At 38.1% G+C, this 22,772-nt stretch overlaps 1 long non-coding RNA gene across 1 annotated transcript in view; it reads right to left on the bottom strand.

Annotated features, from left to right (window-relative positions):
- Window positions 1-22,772, bottom strand: part of LOC118911591 (uncharacterized) — a 149,540-nt gene that overhangs the window by 60,764 nt on the left and 66,004 nt on the right. The window lies entirely within an intron of this gene.

Raw genomic sequence — 22,772 nt, 5'->3', positions numbered from 1 at the left:
AAGAGAGTCAACACACAAACAGAATCAGAAATGGGAAAGGAAAAATCACTATGGACACCACAAAGAATAATACAAAGAATTATTAGAGAATACTATGAAAAATTATATGCTAGCAAACTGAATAACCAGAAGAAATGGACAACTTCCAAGAAAAATACAACCTTCCAAGGCTGACCAAGGAAGAAACAGAAAATCTGAACAAACCAATTACCAGCAACGAAATTGAACTGGTAATAAAAAAACTGTCTAAAAACTAAATGCCTGTACCAGATGGCGTCACAGCTGAATTTTATCAAACATTTAGTGAAGACCTAATACCCATTCTCCTTAAAGTTTTCCAAAGAATAGAAGAGGAGGGAATACTTCCAAACTTATTCTATGAGGCCAGCATCACTCTAATACCAAAACCAGGCAAAGACACCACAAATAAAAGAAAATTACAGACCAGTATTCCTGATGAACATAGATGCAAAAATACTCAACAAAATATTAGCAAACCAAATTTAAAAATACATCAAAAAGATCATCCATCATGAGCAAGTAGGATTTCTTCCAAGGATGCAAAGATGGTACAACATTTAAAAATCCATCAACATCATCCACCACATCAACAAAAAGAAAGACAAAAACCACATGATCATCTCCATAGATGCTGGAAAAGCATTTGACAAAATTCAACATCCATTCATGATAAAAACTCTCAACAAAATGGGTATAGAGGGCATGTACCTCAACATAAAAAGGCCGTACATGACAAACCCACAGCCAACATTATACTTAACAGCGAGAAGCTGAAAACTTTTCTTTTAAGATCGGGCACAAAACAAGGATACTCACTTTCCCCACTTCTATTCAACATAGTATTGGAGGTCCTAGCCATGGCAATCAGAGAACACAAAGAAATAAAAGGCATCCAGATTGGCAAGGAAGAAGTTAAACTGTTCCTGTTTGCAGATGACATGATATTGTACATTAAAAAACCCTAAAGAATCCACTCTAAACTAGGAGATCTAATATCTGAATTCAGCAAAGTTGCAGGATACAAAATTAATACACTGAAATCTGTGGCATTCCTATACACTAACAATGAACTAGCTGAGAGAGAAATCAGGAAAATAATTCCATTCAAAACTGCATCAAAAAGAATAAAATACCTAGGAATAAACCTAACCAAGGAAGTGAAAGACCTATACTCTGAAAATTACAAGACACTCATGAGAGAAGTTAAAGAAGATTCCAATAAATGGAAACACATCCCATGCTCATGGACAGGAAGAATTAATATTGTCAAAATGGCTATTCTGCCTAAAGCAATCTATAGATTCAATGCAATTCCTATCAAAATACCAAAAGCATTCTTCAACAAACTAGAGAAAATTGTTCTAAAATTCATATGGAACCACAAAAGACCCCAAATAGCCAAAGCAATCCTGAGAAGGAAGAATAAAGCAGGCAGAATTATGCTCCCTAACTTCAAGCTCTACTACAAAGCCACAGTAATCAAGATAATTTGGTACCGGCATAAGAACAGAACCATAGACCAATGGAACAGACTAGAGAGCCCTGATATAAACCCAACCATATATGGTCAATTAATATATGATAAAGGAGCCATGGACATACAATGGAGAAATGACAGCCTCTTCAACAGCTGGTGTTGGCAGTATTGGACAGCTCCATGCAAGAGAATGAAACTGGATCATTGTTTAACCCCATACACAAAAGTAAACTCGAAATGGATTAAAAACTTGAATGTATGTCATGAAACCATAAAACTCTTAGAAAACATAGGCAAACATCTTCTGAATATAAGCATGAGCAACTTCGTCCTGAGTGCATCTCCTCAAGAAAGGGAACCAAAAGCAAAAATGAACTCACAGGACTACATCAAACTAAAATGTTTCTGTATGGCAAAGAACACCATCAACATAACAAAAAGGCATCCTACAGTGTGGGAGAATATATTTGTAAATGACATATCTGACAGTGGGTTAACATCCAAAACATATAAAGACCTTATACGCCTTAACACCCAAAAAGTAAATAACCTGATTAAAAAATGGGCAGAGGATATGAAGAGACAATTCTCCAAAGAAGAAATTCAGATGGCCAACAGACACATGAAAAGATGCTCCACATCATTAATCATCAGGGAAATGCAAATTAAAACCACAATGAGATATCACCTCATACCAGTAAGGATGGCCAGCATCAAAAAGACTAAGAACAACAAATGCTGGTGAGGATGCGGAGAAAGGGGAACCCTCCTACACTGCTGGTGGGAATGTAAGCTAGTTCAACCATTGTGGAAAGCAATATGGAGGGAGGTTCCTCAAAAAACTAAAAATAGAAATACCATTTGACCCAGGAATTCCACTCCTTGGAATTTACCCAAAGAACACAACTTCTCAGATTCAAAAAGACATATGTACCCCTATGTTTATCGCAGCACTTTTTACGATAGCCAAGATATAGAAGCAACCTAAGTGTCCATCAGTAGATGAATGGATAAAGAAGATGGGCACATATACACAATGGAATAGTATTCAGCCATAAGAAACAAATCCTACCATTTGCAACAACATGGATGTAGATGGAGGACATTATGCTCAGTGAAATAAGCCAGGCAGAGAAAGACATGCCAAATGATTTCCCTCATTTGTGGAGTACAACAATGAAGCAAAACTGAAGGAACAAAATGGCAGCAGACTCAGAGTCTCCATGAATGAACTAGTGGTTACCAAAGGGGAGGGGTGTGGGAGGGTCGGTGGGGAGGGAGAAGGGGATTGAGGGGTATTATGTTTAGTACACATGGTGTGGGGGATCACGGGGACAACAGTGTAGCACAGAGAAGGCACATAGTGAATCTGTAGCATCTTGCTGCTCTGATGGACAGTGACTACATTGGGGTATGTGTGGGGATTTGATAATATGGGTAAATGTAGTAAGCACATTGTTTTTTCACGTGAAACCTTCATAAGAGTGTATATCAATCATACCTTAATAAAAAAGTTTTTAAAAATGTATATATATAAAAAAAAGAAAACAATAGAACATTGTAAAATGTAAAATATTATGAGAGGAAACTTCTGTTATTGCCTTCTTCCTCATAGCTCAAAAATTCTTATGGTTTGCTATTACAGGGATTTATGCTGAATGTTACACTTACGAAGAAAAAGTTCATTTTTGAGGGAAATAGCATATAATTTTGAGAAACTGATGAGAATTAACTGTTTCTTACTTAATTACATAATGTAATATTAATTGCCCCAGCAATTACATTTATACAATCCAATGCCAAGGAACTACAGAGCAAGTTGTGATTTATTTATTTATTTTTATTCTGTGTTGATAGATAAAGCTTTGTGAGTTCAGTCCTTTTTTTTTACAATAAATTAAAATTCAGTTTAGAAGATGGAAGGCATTTAAAATACTTCTAGAGAACAATGAAAACACTGTATATTAAAGAAGGACTATAATGAGCGTCATAAGATACATAAGATATATAGCAGTTCAGGCAAGGTGGAAGGTACTGGGATATGAAATAATTGCAGGTATTTTTATGCCTAATGTGGAACTAAAACTGAGTCTGTGAGGGAGTGAAAGAATCAAGAAAGCAGACAGTACTTTACTATTTTTAACAATAAGTATAATTATGATATTATTTTACCTACTCCTAGGACTGCTGAAAAATCACTGTAACTATATCAGTACATTTTGAAAAAAAAAATCTCAAGTCCTCTTAGTAGGAAAGTTGCTAGTCTTTTTAAACTAATCATGTGAAAATCTTAGAAAACACTGTTCTTCCTTTTCTTTAATCCAAGCCAATTAAGTGATGAGAATCCTTTCTTTTAAAATTTTTATGCATTAATTACTAGTAATTCATTACTGCTTCTCTCACTTAAGTTAGACAAGCCGAAGCAAATGTATAGATCAGATTATTAGTTATCATACATACATTTTACTAATAAGAAATGTAAAGGTCATTGTTTTGGTCAAATGTTATCCGGTAGCATTCGGGACTTCTAACTTTCATTCCAAAGCTTGACTGTATTCAAGTTATCATGGCATCAAAATATGTAAGTGAAAACACAAAGAATCTGGGCCTTCAAATGAATAGTGTGATGTAGAGAAAAGAGCAGGGGGCCAGTGAGCAACATCTCCCAATTCCTTAAAATGCAACTTGTTTATATCAGGAAAAGTCATTTAAGTAAAATACTTCATGCTGGAGAAGGGAAAAGGAAGTCATATAAAAGAATTGATTATTAAAGAAAGTTCTAGGTAGAGACAACTTTAATGATGGAACTGCAAAGAAGTAGTTTAAGAATATTTCCCTCAAAAAAAATAATACAGCAACTAATTTTATTGTCCTTAGTAAGCTTCCTGGGTCTTATCTATGTCTCCCCAGAAATCCTGTATAAACACTTAAATATACAGAGGTTTGAAAGAACTCCCTCACTTCCCTCTAGATAGGGGAAAAAGAATGGGTGTATGTCATACTGTGGGGAGGAGAGGTTAGGCAAAAGCGGTAGATAGGTATTCGTGGCAATAGACTGAGAACTTTTCCCAAAATAAATGCCTGGAAGAAATCCAAACTTTCAATCATCAACATTCAGTCCATACTCCACACAAGCAAAAAGGAACAAAATACACAGTAAGAAAAGCAAACAAATTAAAAGAGAAACTATCAAGACCAACCCCCCTCCAAAAAAATGGTTTTCTTTTTAAAGTGGTTTGGAGAACAAGTCAAGATCATTGTATCTTTAGATATAGATTGTCCTTCTGGTGATCTAAGGCTACAGTAAACACAGTATGGAGCAGTAACCTAAACAATCACACAGGAAGTGGAGGAAAATACTGGTTACAAAGGTTGTCCATATTTAGGAATTCAGGAAACTAAATAATACTGAAATTTGAGTGCACTGAGGCTTGAACCCAAATGCAAATTACATACTAAAAATTGTCAGCATGAACTAGCCAGGACACTCAACTCAGCAACTGGGTTTTGTTTGCATGTAGATCTTTCAATTAGGTGTATATTGTTTCAGTCAATAAACGGACTGCTTGAAATGACAAATCATTATCCATTAGCTAGGTCAGGAATATAGGTGACAATTAATACTCCTGTCCTTGAACCCAGAGAGTGTTTTAAGTCAGATATATTCTTTACCTCCTCTTTCTTCCAATATCTCCTCTTTCTCAGAAGCTGAGAGAGAAACATAATCTTATTTTAATAAACAATAAAATCTTTGATGCTCATGTTCTTCTCTCAGCTGCACAAATGTGGATGTGAAAAGGACATCCTGTAGCATATAATGGGGATGGGAAAAAATTATTTATCAAACTTGGTTAATAAAACATAAAATAATACACTTTGTGTTGAGGTCTAGAAAGACTAGAGAACAATATGATAAAAAGCATAAAGAACAAGAACCCAGGAAGCTAGTCCACTGTTTAGTTTTGTTACCTTAGCTTTGTTACCAGATGACACTTTCTGCACCTCAGTTTTGTCAATGTATGAACATACTTTAAGAATGGTTGTGAGGAACTAAATGAGATTAGTATATTGAAACAAAATACAGAACTGTATACAACAGCAGGCTATTACAAAGTTTTGTGTTCTATTTTATTACTTGTCAGCATGCAAATGCAATCTCTTATGAAGAGCATTGGACCTACAATCTGAATTGAAACTTCTCTGGTCCTTAATTTCTTTACTTATAAATAGCAAGTGATGCACATGTGTTTCCTTTGGTAAAAATGTAGGAGCTAGTTATTTGTGCCAAGTAATAAGCTTACAAGACTTTCTTAGAAATTTCAGATTCAATATCTGTATTAGCTAAAATTAGGTTTGAGAGCAAATGACACCAACAACCTAATCAAGATGGAAGTTTATTTTTGTCTTATAAAAATGCCCACAAAGTGGCTCATGACTTGCCTAGTAACCTATGCTGCCAGGGACCCAGGATCCATTCACCTTGATATTTTGTCCTGCAATGTTTCAACGTCACAGTCCAAAATGGCAGCAGCACATTCCAGACAAACAGACTAAGGAAACAGTCAGAGGACAAGAGTGAAGGGCATACACCTTACTCTCCCCTGAGGAATGTTCATGAAAACTGCCATGAGACACTTCCACATGCATGCTATTGGCCATGACTGGTTGCAAGCTGGAAGCAGAGTGTCCACGGTGAATGGTCACAAATCTGAGACTCTACCACCATGAGAATGACCACTAGTGGATAACTAGCAGTCTTTGCCATTTATCATTTAATTTAATGTATTTATTTCAGTTTAGAAACTTTTTCTTCTTGAATGGGTAGAAAGCAAGTGGGCTAAGAAATATGTCAGAAAAGTGAAATAAAGCTGCCTTATGAATGTTTTCCATTTGTTTTGATTTTGAAAATTAATAATTTCCAATAACTTAAAAGATTTAAAATATTGATTATTTTTATCATTATGTAATTACTATTTATATAATGATTATTTCTCTGTCTTCACATTGACCTAAAACACACTAAGTAAAACTAAAAATAATATAACCACAAAAAACAAGAATATGAAAAAATTCTCATAGCATATAAATAACTGCTAAGAGGAGGCAGTATGAAAATGTGGCAAGAGCACAGACTTTGTAAAGAAAGTCTTGGGTGGAAGCTGACCACTTATTCATCCATTCATAGCATCTATTGCTGTTATTGGTGTATGTTTCAGGTAGTGTATGATAGGCATGGAACTTACAATCTACATAGGGAGACAGAAATAAAACCTACAATTTTGCAACTAATAATTTAACTTATAGGTGTGATAAATAATTTAAAGTAGGGGAATAGGGAGGATCATGGGAAGATGGTGGCGTGAGAAGTTCAGAGGAAATCTTCTCTCCAAAACATATATATTTATGAAAATACAATAAATACAACTATTCCTAAAAGAGACACCAGTGGATGCAGTACAACAGCCAGGATACATCTACATCTGTGAGAACTCAGCATCACATGAAGGGGGTAAGATACAAGCTGTGGCGAGGCGGGATCTGAATGCTCCCCCACCTGAGAACCCGGCAGGAAGAAAGGAGTTGGAACGGGGAGTGAGTGAAAGCCCAGGACTGCTAAACAACCAGCTCTAGAAATCCACACCCGGAGCGCAGAAACAAGGTGCACGGGGTGCTGGATATTAGAGAAACGGAAAAGCAAAACCTGTGGGCAGGTCCCCGCAACCGGCACCCCTGAGACAAAAGAAAAGCGAGTGCTTTCTGCAAGTCTTAAAGAGACAGGGACCCCATAGCTGGACGAAGTCGTCCCGGCACACTTAGCCAGCAGCTGGGAACCCTGGTGAACCTTAGGCGCCCTAAACCCCAGGGAGGCAGTGCAGCTCTGAAGCCCCTCATGCCACTAAGCACCCTGCCAGTCGTTCCTCCAACTGGTGCAGACCCCGACACACCGGCCCACTACTGGGAGAGTGGCAGCGCGTGCTGGGGGCAGTGGCGCTGGAAGGGACCGGGAGCAGATCGCGTATGCCAGCAGCACCAGAGGGGACCAGGAGAGGCTTGTGTGAGCCTGCAGCGGCGGTGACCAAACAGCCCGGGTACGGCTCGCGCACACCAGCAGCAGTGGAGCCAAAGGATCCCGGTAGAGGCCCGCGCGGGAGAGCCCCACGTGCACCTGCAGCAGAGCCAGAGGGAGCAGGCGCACTCCCATCAGTTGACCTGAATCCCAGCCCAACGCATAGCCACTTGGACCAGACCCAAAGGCCGCTGCTGGCACACAGCTGCCTGGCAGGGGTGCCGCTATCACAGAGGAACACACCTGGTGTCCCTGCCACTCCCCGCAGGGCTCCGTGCTGCTCTGACGGAGACCCCGACCACAGCAGCTTAGGGGACTAACCCGGTGGCTGCTCCAGGAGTGCGGGTAACCGACACAGGCAGGGGAGAAGGGCAAGGCATCCAGCAAGCAGGAAAAGGACTTTCTTTTCCCAGCTGACACACCTGCAACCTGCCTACAGCCACCGCTATCACCATGAAAAGGTAAAAAAATTTAGTCCAGTCCAAGATAGTTCAGACAACACCTGAGAAAGGATCTGCAGAGGGAGACCTAACCAGTCTCCCTGAAAAAGAATTGAAAATAAAAATCATAAACATGCTGACAGAGCTGCAGAGAAATACGCAAGGGCTAAGGGATGAAGTCCAGAGGGAGATTACAGACGTCCGGAGGAAGATTACAGAAATGAAACAAACTCTGGAAGGTTTTATAAGCAGAATGGATAAGTTGCAAGAGGCCACTGATGGAATAGAAACCAGAGAACAGGACCATATGGAAGCTAACACAGAGAGAGATAAAAGGATCTCCAGGAATGAAACAATATTAAGAGAACTGTGTGACCAATCCAAAAGGAACAATATCCACATCACAGGGGTACCAGAAGAAGAAGAGAGAGAAAAAGGGATAGAAAGTGTCTTTGAAGAAATAATTGCTGAGAACTTCCCCAAACTGGGGGAGGAAATAGTTGCTCAGACTACGGAGGCACACAGAACTCCCGTGAGATGGGACCCAAAGAGGACAACATCAAGATGCATAATAATTAAAATGGCAAAGATCAAGGACAAGGACAGAGTATTAAAGGCAGCCAGAAAGAGAAAAAAGGTCACCTACAAAGGAAAACCCATCAGGCTATCATCAGACTTCTCAACAAAAACTCTACAGGCCAGAAGAGAATGGCATGATATACTTAATGCAATGAAACAGAAGGGCCTTGAACCAAAGATACTGTATCCAGCACGATTATCATTTAAATGTGAAGGAGGGATTAAACAATTCCCAGAGAAGCAAAAGTTGAGGGAATTTGCCTCCCACAAACCACCTCTACAGGGTATCTTAGAGGGACTGCTCTAGATGGGAGCACTCCTAGAAAGAGCACAGAACAAAACACACAATATATGAAGAATGGAAGAGGAGGAATAAGAATGGAGAGAAATAATCATCAGACTGTGTTTATAATAGCTCAATAAGCAAGTTAAGTTAGACAGTAAGGTAGTAAAGAAGCTATCCTTGAACCTTTGGTAACCACGAATCTAAAGCCTGCAATGGTAATAAGTACATATCTTTCAATAATCACCCTAAATGTAAATGGACTGAATGCACCAATCAAAAGACAGAGTAGCAGAATGGATAAAAAAGCAAGACCCATCTATATGCTGCTTACAAGACATTCATCTCAAACCCAAAGACACGCACAGACTAAAAATCAAGGAATGGAAAAAGATATTTCATGCAAACAACAGAGAGAAAAAAGCAGGTGTTGCAATACTAGTAACAGACAAAATAGACTTCAAAATAAAGAAAGTAACAAAAGATAAAGAAGAACATTACATAATGATAAAGGGCTCAGTCCAACAAGAGGATATAACCATTATAAACATATATGCACCCAATACAGGAGGACCAATATACATGAAACAAATACTAACAGAATTAAAGGAGGAAATAGAATACAATGCATTCATTTTGGGAGACTTTAACACAACACTCACTCCAAAGGACAGATCCACCAGACAGAAAATAAGTAAGGACACAGAGGAACTGAACAACACACTAGAACAGAAGGACCTAATAGACATCTACAGAACTCTACATGCAAAAGCAACAGGATACACATTCTTCTCAAGTGCACATGGAGCATTCACCAGAATAGACCACATACTAGGCCACAAAAAGAGCCTCAGTAAATTCCAAAAGATTGAAATCCTACCAACCAACTTTTCAGACCACAAAGGTGTAAAACTAGAAATAAATTGTACAAGGAAAGCAAAAAGGCTCACAAACACATGGAGGCTTAACAATGTGCTCCTAAATAATCAATGGATCAATAACCAAATTAAAATGGAGGTCCAGCAATATATGGAAACAAATGACAACAATAACAAAAGCCCCAACTTCTGTGGGACACAGCAAAAGCAGTCTTAAGAGGAAAGTATATAGCAATCCAAGCATATTTAAAAAAGGAAGAACAATCCCAAATGAATGGCCTAATGTCACAATTATCAAAATTGGAAAAAGAAGAACAAATGAGGCCTAAGGTCAGCAGAAGGAGGGACATAATAAAGATCAGAGAAGAAATAAATAAAATTGAGAAGAATAAAACAATAGAAAAAAATCAGTGAAACCAAGAGCTGTTTCTTCAAGAAAATAAACAAAACAGATAAGCCTCTAGCCAGACTTATTAAGAGAAAAAAAGAGTCAACACACATCAACAGAATCAGAAACGAGAAAGGAAAAATCACAATGGACCCCACAGAAATACAAAGAATTATTAGAGAATACTATGAAAAACTATATGCTAACAAGCTGGAAAAACCTGGGAGAAATGGACAACTTCCTAGAAAAATACAACCTTCCAAGACTGACCCATAAAGAAACAGAAAATCTAAGCAGACCAATTACCGGCAACAAAATTGAATCAGTAATCAAAAAACTACCCAAGAACAAAACCCCTGGGCCAGATGGATTTACCTCAGAATTTTATCAGACATACAGAGAAGATATAATACCCATTCTCCTTAAAGTTTTCCAAAAAATAGAAGAGGAGGGAATACTCCCAAACTCTTTCTATGAAGCCAACATCACCCTAATACCAAAACCAAGCAAAGACCCCACCAAAAGAGAAAACTACAGACCAATATCCCTGATGAACGTAGATGCAAAAATACTCAACAAAATATTAGCAAACCGAATTCAAAAATACATCAAGAGGATCATACACCATGACCAAGTGGGATTTATCCCAGGGATACAAGGATGGTACAACATTCAAAAATCCGTCAACATCATCCACCACATCAACAAAAAGGACAAAAACCACATGATCATCTCCATAGATGCTGAAAAAGCATTCGACAAAATTCAACATCCATTCATGATAAAAACTCTCAACAAATGGGCAGAGAGGGCAAGTACCTCAACATAATAAAGGCCATTTATGATAAACCCACAGCTAACATCATACTGAACAGCAAGAAGCTGAAAGCTTTTCCTCTGAGATTGGGAACAAGACAGGGATGCCCACTCTCTCCACTGTTATTCAACGTGGTACTGGAGGTCCTAGCCATGGCAATCAGACAAAACAAAGAAATACAAGGAATCCATATTGGTAAAGAAGAAGTCAAACTGTCACTATTTGCAGATGACATGATATTGTACATAAAAAACCCTAAAGACTCCACTGCAAAACTACTAGAACTAATATCGGAATACAGCAAAGTTGCAGGATACAAAATTAACGCACAGAAATCTGTAGCTTTCCTATACACTAACAATGAACTAATAGAAAGAGAAATCAGGAAAACAATTCCATTCACAATAGCATCAAAAAGAATAAAATACCTAGGAATAAACCTAACCAAGGAAGTGAAAGACCTATACCCTGAAAACTGCAAGACACTCTTAAGAGAAATTAAAGAGGTCACTAACAAATGGAAACTCATCCCATGCTCGTGGCTAGGAAGAATTAATATCATCAAAATGGCCATCCTGCCCAAAGCAATATACAGATTCAATGCAATCCCTATCAAATTACCAATAGCATTCTTCAATGAACTAGAACAAATGGTTCAAAAATTCATATGGAACTGCCAAAGACCCCGAATAGCCAAAGCAATCCTGAGAAGGAAAAATAAAGTAGGGGGGATCTCGCTCTCCAACTTCAAGTTCTACTACAAAGCCACAGTAATCAAGACAATTTGGTACTGGCAGAAGAATAGAGCCACAAACCAGTGGAACAGAATAGAGACTCCAGACATTAACCCAAACATATATAGCCAATTAATATATGATAAAGGAGCCATTGACATACAATGGGGAAATGATAGTCTCTTCAACAGAAGGTGCTGGCAAAACTGGACAGCTACATGTAGGAGAATGAAACTGGATCACTGTCTAACCCCATACACAAAAGTAAATTCAAAATGGATCAAAGATCTGAATGCAAGTCATGAAACCATAGAACTCTTAGAAAAAAACATAGGCAAAAATCTCATGGACATAAACATAAGTGATTTCTTCATGAACATATCTCCCCGGGCAAGGGAAACAAAGGCAAAAATGAACAAGTGGGACTATATCAAGCTGAAAATCTTCTGTACAGCAAAGGACACCATCAATAGAACAAAAAGGTATCCTACAGTATGGGAGAATATATTCATAAATGACAGATCCAATAAAGGATTGACATCCAAAATATATAAAGAGCTCATACGCCTCAACAAACAAAAAGCAAATAACCCAATTAAAAAATGGGCAGAGGAGCTGAATAGACAGTTCTCTAAAGAAGAAATCCAGATGGCCAACAGCACATGAAAAGATGCTCCACATCGCTAATCATCAGAGAAATGCAAATTAAAACCACAATGAGATATCACCTCACACCAGTAAGGATCGCCATCATTGAAAAGACAAACAACAAATGTTGGTGAGGTTGTGGAGAAAGGGGAACCCTCCTACACTGTTGGTGCGAATGTAAATTAGTTCAATCATTGTGGAAAGCAGTATGGAGGTTCCTCAGAATGCTCAAAATAGAAATACCATTTGACCCAGGAATTCCACTTCTAGGAATTTACCCTAAGAATGCAGCACTCCAGTTTGAAAAAGACAAATGCACCCCTATGTTTATTGCTGCACTATTTACAATAGCCAAGATACGGAAGCAACCTAAATGTTCATAAGTAGATGAATGGATAAAGAAGATGTGGTACATATTCACAATGGAATATTACTCAGCCATAAGAAAAAAGCAGATCCTACCATTTGCAACAACATAGATGGAGCTAGAGGGTATTATGCTCAGTGAAATAAGCCAGGTGGAGAAAGACAAGTACCAAATGATTTCACTCATATGTGGAGTATAAGAACAAAGGAAAACTGAAGGAACAAAACAGCAGCAGAATCACAGAACCCAAGAATGGACTAACATTTACCAAAGGGAAAGGGACTGGGGAGGATGGGTGGGAAGGGAGGGATAAGGGCAGGGAAAAAGAAAGAGGGCATTACGGTTAGCATGTATAGTGTGTGTGGGGCATGGGGAGAAGACAAGTAGTGATTTTACAGCATCTTTCTATGCAGATGGACAGTGACTGTGAAGGGGTATGTGGGGGGGACTTGGTGAAGGGGGGAGCCTAGTAAACATAATGTTCTTCATGTAATTGTAGATTAATGATACCAAAATAAAAAAATAATAATAATAAAGTAGGGGAATAGGGTACTGTGAACATCTAAAGATAAGATCTAGTATTTAAATGAAATTTATATTTCCTAGCTGAAAGATCTTTTACACGTAAAAGTTTAGGTGCACTATTATGTGATTACTAAACAGTATGTGAAGTATGATTCAATTTCATTTGAGAGGCTGCACCTTGAAATTGTAACAGTGTTATTATGTATAAATAAATCCAAAGAAAAAATTGCAGGAATATACTCTGAACTATCAACAAAAGTTATTGCTAGTATTTTTTAATATTTTTATAATGATTTAACTGTTTGCATGTACTACTTTTGTGCTCAGAAAAAAAAAAAAGAAGACATTTAAAAAATAAAGTTTAGGAATGTAAAACTGACTGCAACATCAGTCTAGCACCTGGATATAGACCGTCATTTAGTAAATGCTCAGTCAAATCTTTTATTAAATTAATAGAAAAACATATTAATCCCCCCAAAAGTAATAAGTGTCCTTCAATAAAACAAAGAATTTTTTAAACATATATTAACTAGTTTATTTCTTTTACAGTACAAATTCAAGATTTGGTATCCAATACTAAAGACTTTTCCATTTACAAACCAGATTTACCTGTTGATTTTTCTAGTAGTATATTTAGAATGTATATTAGCAAGGCACCAAGCACTATGCACAGGTGTGGACTGAATCCTCTTGATTATGTCAGTACTTGAGTCACTGAACCATCCGGTGGTCCTCTGCTGTATATGCTATCAGTTCTGACATTCTGTCTCCCAGAGGATGCCCAAGATAACTCAGCCAGCCATCTCAAACCATTTGGAAAGATGAAGAGCAAGAGAGATGTTTGTCTCTCAGGTTCTTGGTTTATGCCCTCAGTTTGTGAGAGCTGTTTCATAACACAGGGTTGAGCCCTTGGTGACATGTACATATCTTACCAGTCTATAATTTAATCTTAAAAAATGTGTTTGTAATATTTTAAAAAAAGCATATCATCTGGTTGGGGTAGACCATGGCAGAAATTGTTAGTTTCCTAAACAATTTCCATTCTTCCTCCTCTCTAAAAGAAACCCGATTCTTGTTTGGGGAGCAATATGTCTAGCCCCAGATACTCAGGGAGAATAAATCCTGATTTCCCTTAGTTTTCAGAATGCTGAAGGGATTAAAGGTGATTTTAGTTCTCACAAAATAAAAATACACACACTGAGTATTTATTTTGAACAAAACACTGTATTTAATGCTTTTGAGAAAATCTTGATTAAGAAATAATTTACTAACTCAACAAATATATAGTGGGTACCTACTCCACTAGCCCTGTACAATGCTCTGGGGATTTGAAAATGAAAAGGACATAGACTCTGCTTTCAAAATACTTTCGATTTAGTAATAGAGACAGATACACAAATAACTTTCTAAATATACTACTAGAAAAATCAAATAACCACAGGTAAGCTTTAGACTGAGACGTAACTTTAATGTGCTAGCACGTGTGCATTCTGCTATAGAATGCGAGAGAATTATACACTTTAATGCAGGAAACCAAGGGCAAAAAGCTTAAATGGCTTCCCTTGTAGCAAAAACATGAAAATAGAGAAAAATTAATTTGAGCTGAGGGGACAAGACAAAGGAGAAAGACAAATTTTGCTGAAGTATCTATCATACTTATGAAGTTTGGTGGCTCTATTTTAAAAAGTCACTTTTCTGGCTTTATGTAATAATCTGGAATTGTGAAAGAGTTTAGCTGCTGACAGTATAAACCATTATAGAAAAAAGTTCTCATATCTCCAACAAAGTTCTGCTTTTCTTATTTTGTCAGTTTGTCTAGTGGTGACTGTGGTAACAAAAGAAAGCCTTACATCCATAGTGATAAGACAGAGTGGTGATTTTTCTTTCTTGACAGTCAGCATGGGCGTAGATATCGAGAGCTCACCAATAAGCACTTACATTCTCAGTGTAATGAAACTCCCTGGTAATGGTGTTTGGAGATAAAACTAGTTCTCACTGAGATATTCACTCATTCATCCAACAAACCCTTTTCTATACTGTAGGTACGACATGCCAAATAAGTGCTGGGCACTGGGCAATAAATAATGAGGAAGACATTGTCCAGGCCCTTAAATTCACACAGAAGTTTATTACATAGGCAACAAATTTCCTATAGTGTGGAGCCTATAATTAATAGAATTAACCATATACCACTAACTGTATAGTTTTTATATCTTCATTTAATTAATAAATATGTACTGAGTTCCTTTTAAGTAGCAAGAACTGTGCTACACATAAAGCAGTATGTAAAAACAGACATGGGCCTCTATTCTAAAAGAACACACAGTCCAGTTGGGGGCAGACAGAGGCAGAAATTATTAGTTTCCTAAACCATTTCTATTCTCCCTTCTTCCTCTCTAAAAACTGATTCTTATTTGGGGAGCACTATGCCCAACCCTAGATAATGGATCATGATTAGTCTAAGCACATGTTTCCCAAAGTGTGTATCCAGTCTTCAAGGGTGCCAAAGCAAACTCACTGGTGGGGGACATGGCATATTGTAATATTCAAGGGAAACAGTGGGACTCAACATCTGTTGGACAGCATACCAACTACTAGCCTAGCATACAGTTTCCATATTAGATCCCTATATGTCATTAGACTATATGACATCATTCATTGCAAAGCTGGACCTTCAGTGATTAGTTGTTGTGACTTAAAATGAAACATGAAAAGCATGTAGAACAAGAAATGGCACTGTCCAATCTGATTCCAGTGTTTGAGAAGTTGTAGAGTGTCCAACAGATGCACACATCCCATTAGTGACACCTGGTTACTTAAAAATGAAAATGGTATTAACTTTCTTTCAATTTATGAGTGTGATTTATTCAAATGGCTACTAAGTTGTAAACAGAACTTCTATGTATTTCTTCTAGTACATGATAAAATTACCGAGACCCCAAGGGAGCTGCGAATCAAGAAAGTTAGGGAACCATTGGTCAAAGCCAATCATGTCAATCCTGTTTCTTGCTTCCCCAGTTTCCCTGCATCTAGAGGTGACCCTATGGCCCAATTCAGCCTAAGCAGAAATCTGTTCTAGGTGAGAGGGGAAGGAAGGTGCTGATAAATTTTATCTTTTGCTTTCTTGATAAAAGGGGACAATGGCAATAACTGTTAGTTGTCCTGAGATCATCCAATTCCTTTATTAATGATATCCTACAAGTTTAGGCTACAGACCACATATCCAATCTCCTTTCCAGCTACATGTGACCAACTATCTGAGCTCTGACCAAAGGTACATGAGCAGAAGTGGTCCATGCAAATTCTGGATCATACTCTTAAAAGGAATGGGAATACCTTCTACTTCTTACCCCTTTCTTGCCAGGGCCCAGAGAATTTCAACAATTAGCCTCAAATACACTAGAAAACAGCAGCATTTTGAGATAAGAACGTTAGGCCTCCTTATTTTTAGTCCATTGCTCTTTCTATATATGACACTCATCGAGGTCTTGGAAACCTCTGCTATAATTCTATATACTATATTCATTATGTTAATATTATAAGATCTTTTTAATATGATGTCATTATTTTTTCAAAACAAGATAAATTCATGTTATTATAAATGCATAGACCATGGCATTTGGTTATAAGCAAGATTAATTAGTGGACCAATTGAGCTTCTTACCCTGTATAGTTAAGGACTACATGCTAACTCCATGGTAGTTCCCCTCTTCAAGAAGCAGGTAACATGAGATTTGGACAGTTGCTATGACTAGGAACAGAGGAGACAGAATAGTGGAGAGGCAGAACTTTAGGTATTGCTCCATGAAAGAGGGTTTCTCTTAAGGGTAGGAATGTGAAAAAGTGATTGCCTTTTATTCTGTACAATGTAGGAGTTGGCTAGCTCTAATTTATGTAAACTAGTTGAAGTAAGCATGACATACACAGACATAAAGACAAATGAACACTGACAGTGTAATTCATAAAAAGATTAGCAAGGACTCAGACATATCTGAGACAGCTTAGCTCACTTTGTAACTAGTTGCTGGGAGTTTTTTAAGAAAATATCTTAAGAGATTTCAAAATACAACACAATTTTATTTCTTTAAAAACATATAGCTATTTCTTCTACCACCTGCCATGCTCAGATTCATACCACATTATAAAATTATTTAATGCCCTAAAATATGAAAAAAAAAAAAAAAAGAAAAGAATGAGAAATGAGATATGGGACTCACTGACCAAGGGGTCTACCTATGACCTCCTATCACTATCCTTTTTTTTTCAAACTCTAGTCTCCAAGCATTGTTTCTTCCACTCTCTCCCTATTTTTCTTTATTCTCTCTCCTTACTTCAGTTCCAATCCATTTTAAAGCCCATGGGTCATCAATCCCTCTTTGGCTAATATGTTAATTTCCTCTGTCACAATATTCATGTTGTATTCCATCTGGCTGCCCATACTGGCTTTCAGTTATTCAAATATGCCTCACTGATTCCCACCTCAAGGCCATTGCATATATTGCTCCTCTGCCTAGAACACTCATGTCCCCAAATTCCTTTAATCCCCTCCTCCTTCACCTACCTAGTTCCTCCCCATTCTCCAGATCCCTGACTACACATCACACCAGGAAAGCCACACTTGACTCCAAGCCTAAGTTATGCCCTCCTAAACATACTGCATCCTTGTAAACCCATGACATGCAAAATTAGTTATTAAGTCTTTTTATTAGTTCATAACCTCCACTAAGGTGGGTACCAGTTCTTTCCTGGTCATTGCTGAGTCCCCAGAACTAATTTATCATTTGATGTATGTTAGACATTTGATAAATATTTGTTATATGAATTAATAAAACAAAGGGAAAGAGATCCCATACATCTAGCTGGGATGAACAAGGAAGGATTTATAGAGGAGGAAGCTTGTGAGATAGGCTTTGAAAAATGGACACAATCGTGAGAGACAGTGAGACTAGCTGGTGCTGAGGCTTAGGGACAAGAAAGCTAGTGGGTGCTCAGGGATGAGTGGACAGTTCACTATAGTTGTAGAGTGGGACCATAATGGGAAGGAGGAAAGGATTAAGTTGGAAAAGAAAGTCAACACAATATAGGGGAGGGACTGTGCTGAAAAACAATATTTAATTTTATAGTTAAGGAAGAGACATTGAAGGAATATTGTACATAGCCTAAATGAAAGGGAATGAGAATGCATACAGAAAACTGGTTCATTAACTCAGTAACAGTCCAGGGAAGGAATACAATAAATTGGACAGCTGACTGCCGGAAATAAATGGAAAAGAAAAAACAGTGATAGAAAGAATTATATGTTTAAGTGTATCCTATGAAGAAAAACTAAAATATTTAAATTATTTGGGAAAGGGACTTCTGGCAGAAAGATAGCTGAGTAGGAAAGCAAGGCAGAAACTTCCTCCCACATACACACCAAGGAAGCAACTACAGCAAAAACAGCTAACTCTGAAAACGACCTGAAGCCTGCAGAATAGACCATCTATACCTGGTGAAAAAGAGAAGACCACATGGATTAGGGTAAAGTGGCATAGCTGGAATCAAGTGGGACCCAAGCCTCCCAAATCCCAGCCCAGAAACGGGAAGAAGAGGAATGCAGCAGAGAAGGGATAAGCACTCAGGAACTCTGCATACTTGGCCCTGGAGAACTGCTCTGGGAACACGAGTCCACAATACATCATGCTTTGGTGATCAGCAGGGCTGGACACCGGAAAGAGTTGGAGCACTCTGGGAGACTGAGACTCCTGCCACTTGTGAAGGACAAGCATGTTCTGTCATCCAACTGAGACCGAACACTTCCCAAGAGAAAGAGCAGGTGGACAAATCTCCCACAGCCTTCTCACAGCCCAACTGGTTGGGTCCCACGGGAGCAGCCCTGACTGCTCCATCATCCTCACTGGAGGCTTAGCCCCAAGATGCTTCTCTGAACACCTGCCCACCCACCCACCTGTCCCACTGGATCCAGCAGCAGTCAGACATTGCTGCCTGACAGAGAAAGACTTTGACACCTGGCATGTGGAGGGAATTTTTTGCAGCTTTCCTGGCCCTCCATCAGTCCAACTCGGAAGATGTGTGTGGGGGCTTGCTCCAAATGCTCCTTTGCCCTTGTGGGTTGCCCAGATTCATGCTGTACTCCTCTGTGCACCCGCCCTGCCTACCCCATTAGCTGAGCAGCATCACCGTCGCTGAATGGCAGGCAGAGGGCATCCCTGCCCACAATGATCCCTGCAGAAGCACGACTTACAAAGAGCCTCTGTTGACAGAGATCAGCCACTGTCAGCAGATGTGCACAAAGGTGGCCCCACCCACAGACCACCAATAGCAACTGCAGCTCCACTGCACAGGAGAACCGTCACAGTTGAACAAAGTCTTGGGTTTGGGATGGGTGGGTGGAAAGTTGGGGGGAATAAAGGGGAATAAAAATTCTCAATCATATACAAGTTAGTCATAGGGATGGTAGTACAGCATGGAGAATATAGCCAATGATTCCGTAACATCTTCCTATGTTGACTGATAGTAACTGCGCTAGTTAGGGAGAAGATTTAATAATATGGGTTACTGGCGAACCCTGTGTTGTACATTGAATCTAACATAAAATTGTATATCAACTATACCTCAATTAAAAATATAAAAAAAATAAAATGAGTAGAATGGTAAAAATAACAAAAATTAAAAATTAAATATTTAGGGGAGACAAGCAAAAGAGGTAAGCTCCTGTGCTTCCTGAGGTTTCTGTGAGAATAACTGGAAAAATTGTGAAGCCAGGGAAGTTAGGATAATCTGGATTTAAGGGATGTGAGCAGAGGGAAATGAGTTTATTTTGTAACATTATTGAGCTAGATTTTAAAAATATTAGTCTAGAATATAGTATTCTGGGGTGAATATGGTAAATCAGGGGCTGAAGATTAATACAGACCTTCTGCTCTAGTAAGGTTATATAGCTATTATTCCTGGTAATTCCCTTAGTCTGTTCACATGCTTTTGTAACAGAGTGTGCTTCAAGCCATATGATAAACATAATGTGTCTTTCTGGGGAAATAATTGTACAGGAAATTTAAGTTTAACCACCAACCAACTTACTCCCATTCCCCAACTTAAAAATATTTTTGTTAAAACAAACAGCAATGTGTTATGGAAGAGAATTCAAGATTCACATGGATTTTTAGGTGACATTTTCAAATTCAAAGTAATGTCAGGCTTGGCAAACTGCTTTAGGATCTATCTTCCTTGTCCCAATCTCTCCACTCCTCAGTTCAAGTTTATTTTTCTATTTAAGCTGTCTAAATAGCTGTGCATGTCCATACAGCTAGTAAGTGGTATATATAGCAAGAATTTTAAACCATTTCTCTTCTAGAACCTGCACTCTTCACTATATCCTACTTAATAATGTAATGGTCTTTGAGTTTTAGTTAATATTATATTTAGCATCACTCACAAAGTAAATGACAATATAAAGCAAAATACTACTGGCAAATGGTATTTTTCAATTATGAACTAGCAGGGTCTCCATGAATGCACTCAGAGCAGTGATTCTTCACAGTGCTTGGGAGAGAGTGAAGATGGTATCATCAGAAGGATCAGTGTGGTTTCCTAGTCTGCTCACCATTAATTTGAGGGTATGCTAAGCATTCTTCGTAGGCTCAGTCCAGCCTTCAAACTTTAAAAAACACAGAGCTAACATCATTTTCCTGTTCAAAACCTTGAAAGCACAATTTAGAAGTCCTTCACCATTTGGTTCCAAACTACCCCCAACAACTTAAAACTCATAAAATCAGCCCCAAATACACTGGACTTTCAACTATTAGTTAGTTAATACAAGTAGAAGTCTTCCTGAAAAAGTAACCTTACGGCTAAGACTTCAAGAGTAAGTAAGGATTGGTCAGATTAAAGGGGTAAACAGGCTGGTAGGGAGAGAGTTCCAGGCAGGAACATGCAGAAACAATATCATGTGGAAAGAAAGAGCCAGGCCCACTGAAGAGAGTTCAGTGAAGGAAGGATGCAGGGAGATAAGGCTGAGAAGCAGGTAGACAGAGACAGAAGCTAGAAAGAGGACTTTGTAGTCATGTGGAACATGGGCCTTCCTTCTAGGCTAACAACAAAGGGTTTTGAACAAAGAGTGACATGCTCAGATCAGATGCGCATTTAAAGTTCACTCTTGATACCACTTGGAAATCATACCACCACTACTACTTCCAGATGTACACTGACTTCCGCAGGTAAACGTGGAAACTGGTTAATGGATTAACTTGGCAGATTTGCAGTTTTGAGTGATCAGATTTTAAAATACAATAATTAAAAACAAAAGGTTTTCCTTTTAAAGTCTCAGGGTACATTTTATTATGTTTTTATATAGTTTAGTATCCCAAATAAGCAAATTACTTTGGAGTATTCCATTTAAAAAATGTTGCTCAATGCATGAAATGTGGTATTACAGCCAAACCACTTTATAATCTTTTGGGAAAAGTGCTTATTTAAATACATAAATATGATTAACGAATACAGAATTATATAATCACCAAGAAAAGTTAGTAAGAGTTTTCATAACAGTCTCTTGGCTTTTCCTCTGCTGATATTGGCACCAGAGAAATTAGGTTATAGCTATTGTTTCTCTGTGGCTAAAGAGACATTTCCAAGTACAGAATGAATGGAGTTCTTTCAGAGGCCTTGCAAATGGGCTGTGGCCCCTTTTTTTTGCATAATGGGCCCCAGCAAGGGTATTTAAAACAAAGCCAACGTTTACTTTTTAACCCATTGACAAGTTCCTCAGATTTTAAAGACGTTCCACACACTGGATTTATTTAGGTTTATCTGTTCTTTCACCACAGTTTCTATAGAAGAATATTAAGGATGCCAGACAGTCTCTCACTCAAGAAAGGCAGCTGATTTTTTAAAAAACAAACAGGGTAAATCATATGTTGTTTAAAACTTAAATTACAAAGGACATACGAATTTCCAATAGACCAAGCTTGACACAGTGACGTGAAGTAATACCATCTGAGGGAAAAAAAAGTGACAGCTTGATGGAAAGAGCAAATCCCTGTGAAAGGTAAAAAGGTGAAAAAGTCATGTATCTTTCAATAAACCTTATTTTTTTTGTTACTGTTGCCCCTAAATACATCAGGTCTTCATGAGCTATTTTGTAACTGATTTTTTTAAGACAAGGCCCTACAACAGTTGGGAAAAAAGAGGTTATAACCCACTTCCTCCACACCCTCTTGATACTTACCATCAATCCTTGCTGTGGTCTTGGCTTATGCAGAGTACTGTCTCATTATGACTGGATTATGAAAAGTCAAATAACTGTCATCAACAATATAATATCAAATTTAAAGTCCCATTTTTTTTTGTTACATGTACCCATTTTGTCAGCTTGCTCTTTTTTATGGTTTAAGCCACAGAACAAACTCCTGAAGGTGCCACGTCCAGAGCTGGCAATGTAACGGAGAAGTAAACGGCAATCTAATGCTATGGTTTCAGAACAACATGGTCAAAATATTTTAATGTATGAAGAACGGAATTGTATATTACTTGACCCACAAGTTCAATAT

Source organism: Manis pentadactyla, chromosome 4 (assembly GCF_030020395.1).
Source record: "Manis pentadactyla isolate mManPen7 chromosome 4, mManPen7.hap1, whole genome shotgun sequence".
NCBI lineage: Eukaryota > Metazoa > Chordata > Mammalia > Pholidota > Manidae > Manis > Manis pentadactyla.
The sequence above is the reverse complement of the archived record's forward strand: the minus strand, read 5'-3'. Positions and strand labels throughout refer to the sequence as shown.